The sequence below is a fragment of the Hylobates moloch genome, unplaced genomic scaffold (genome assembly GCF_009828535.3).
Source record: "Hylobates moloch isolate HMO894 unplaced genomic scaffold, HMol_V3 SCAFFOLD_9, whole genome shotgun sequence".
Lineage (NCBI taxonomy): Eukaryota > Metazoa > Chordata > Mammalia > Primates > Hylobatidae > Hylobates > Hylobates moloch.
The window spans coordinates 77488826-77492118 of NW_026652284.1; positions in this window are offsets into that span (position 1 = coordinate 77488826).

The window sequence follows — 3293 nt, forward strand, 5'->3', positions numbered from 1 at the left end:
AAGCAGAGCACCTCTCCTCCTCCAAAGGAACACAGTTCCTCACCAGCAACGGAACAAAGCTGGATGGAGAATGACTTTGACGAGTTCAGAGAAGAAGGCTTCAGACGATCGAACTACTCCGAGCTACAGGAGGAAATTCGAACCAATGGCAAAGAAGTTAAAAACTTTGAAAAAAAAAATAGATGAATGTATAACTAAGATAACCAATGCAGAGAAGGGCTTAAAGGAGCTGATGGAGCTGAAAGCCAAGTTTCAAGAACTACATGAAGATTGGAGAAGCCTCAGTAGCCAATGTGATCAACTGGAAGAAAGGGTATCAGTGATGGAAAATGAAATGAATGAAATGAAGCCAGAAGGGAAATTTAGAGAAAAAAGAATAAAAACAAACGAACCAAGCCTCCAAGAAATATGGGACTATGTGAAACGACCAAACCTACATCTGATTGGTGTACCTGAAAGTGATGGGGAGAATGGAACCAAGTTGGAAAACACTCTGCAAGATATTATCCAGGAGGACTTCCCCAATCTAGCAAGGCAGGCCAACATTCAGATTCAGGAAATACAGAGAACGCCACAAAGATACTCCTCGAGAAGAGCAACTCCAAGACACATAATTGTCAGATTCACCAAAGTTGAAATGAAGGAAAAAATATTAAGGGCAGCCAGAGAGAAAGGTCAGATTACCCACAAAGGGAAGCCCATCAGACTAACAGCTGATCTCTCAGCAGAAACTCTACAAGCCAGAAGAGAGTGGGGGCCGATATTCAACATTCTTAAAGAAAAGAATTTTCAACCCAGAATTTCATATCCAGCCAAACTAAGCTTCATAAGTGAAGGAGAAATAAATACTTTACAGACAAGCAAACGCTGAGTGATTTTGTCACCACCAGGCCTGCCCTAAAAGAGCTCCTGAAGGAAGCACTAAACATGGAGAGGAACAAACGGTACCAGCCACTGCAAAAACATGCCAAATTGTAAAGACCATCGAGGCTAGGAAGAAACTGCATCAACTAACGAGCAAAATAACCAGACAACATCATAATGACAGGATCAGATTCACACATAACAATATTAACTTTAAATGTAAATGCACTAAATGCTCCAATTAAAAGACACAGACTGGCAAACTGGATAAGGAGTCAAGACCCATCAGTGTGCTGTATTCAGGAAACCCATCTCACGTGCAGAGACACACATAGACTCAAAATAAAGGGATGGAGGAAGATCTATCAAGCAAATGGAAAACAAAAAAAGGCAGGGGTTGCAATCCTAGTCTCTGATAAAATAGACTTTAAACCAACAAAGATCAAAAGAGACAAGGCCATTACATAATGGTAAAGGGATCAATTCAACAAGAAGAGCTAACTATCCTAAATATATATGCACCCAACACAGGAGCACCCAGATTCATAAAGCAAGTCCTGAGTGACCTACAAAGAGACTTAAACTCCCACACAATAATAATGGGAGATTTTAACACCCCACTGTCAACATTAGACAGATCATCTAGACAGAAAGTTAACAAGGATATCCAGGAATTGAACTCAGCTCTAAACAAAGTGGACCTAATAGACATCTACAGAACTCTCCACCCCAAATCAACACAATATACATTTTTTTCAGCACCACACCACACCTATTCCAAAATTGACCACATAGTTGGAAGTAAAGCTCTCCTCGGCAAATGTAAAAGAACAGAAATTATAACAAACTGTCTCTCAGACCACAGTGCAATCAAACTAGAACTCAGGATTAAGAAACTCACTCAAAACCACTCAACTTCATGGAAACTGAACAACCTGCTCCTGAATGACTACTGGGTACATAATGAAATGAAGGCAGAAATAAAGATGTTCTTTGAAACCAACGAGAACAAAGACACAACATACCAGAATCTCTGGGACACGTTCAAAGCAGTGTGTAGAGGGAAATTTATAGCACTAAATGCCCACAAGAGAAAGCAGGAAAGATCCAAAATTGACACCCTAACATCACAATTAAAAGAACTAGAAAAGCAAGAGCAAACACATTCAAAAGCTAACAGAAGGCAAGAAATAACCAAAATCAGAGCAGAAATGAAGGAAATAGAGACACAAAAAACCCTTCAAAAAATTAATGAATCCAGGACCTGGTTTTTTGAAAAGATCAACAAAATTGATAGACCACTAGCAAGACTAATAAAGAGGAAAAGAGAGAAGAATCAAATAGACGCAATAAAAAATGATAAAGGGAATATCACCATTGATCCCACAGAAATACAATCTACCATCAGAGAATACTACAAATGCCTCTACACAAATAAACTAGAAAATCTAGAAGAAATGGATAAATTCCTCGACAAATACACCCTCCCAAGACTAAACCAGGAAGAAGTTGAATCTCTGAATAGACCAATAACAGGCTCTGAAATTGTGGCAATAATCAATAGCTTAACAACCAAAAAGAGTCCAGGACCTGATGGATTCACAGCTGAATTCTACCAGAGGTACAAGGAGGAACTGGTACCATTCCTTCTGAAACTATTCCAATCAATAGAAAAAGAGGGAATCCTCCCTAACACATTTTATGAGGCCAGCATCATCCTGATACCAAAGCCTGGCAGAGACACAACCAAAAAAAGAGAATTTCAGACCAATATCCTTGATGAACATCGATGCAAAAATCCTCAATAAAATACTGGCAAACCAAATCCAGCAGCACATCAAAAAGCTTATCCACCATGATCAACTGGGCTTCATCCCTGGGATGCAAGGCTGGTTCAACATACGCAAATCAATAAATGTAAACCAGCATATAAACAGAACCAAAGACAAAAACCACACGATGATCTCAATAGATGCAGGAAAGGCCTTTGACAAAATTCAACAACCCTTCATGCTAAAAACTCTCAATAAATTAGGTATTGATGGGACGTAGCTCAAAATAATAAGAGCTATCTACGACAAACCCACAGCCAATATCATACTGAATGGGCAAAATTGGAAGCATTCCCTTTGAAAACTGGCACAAGACAGGGATGCCCTCTCTCACCACTCCTATTCAACATAGTGCTGGAAGTTCTGGCCAGGGCAATCAGGCAGGAGAAGGAAATAAAGGGTATTCAATTAGGAAAAGAGGAAGTCAAATTGTCCCTGTTTGCAGATGACATGATTGTGTATCTAGAAAACCCTATTGTCTCAGCCCAAAATCTCCTTAAGCTGATAAGCAACTTCAGCAAAGTCTCAGGATACAAAATCAATGTACAAAAATCACAAGCATTCTTGTACACCAATCACAGACAGAGAGCCAAATCA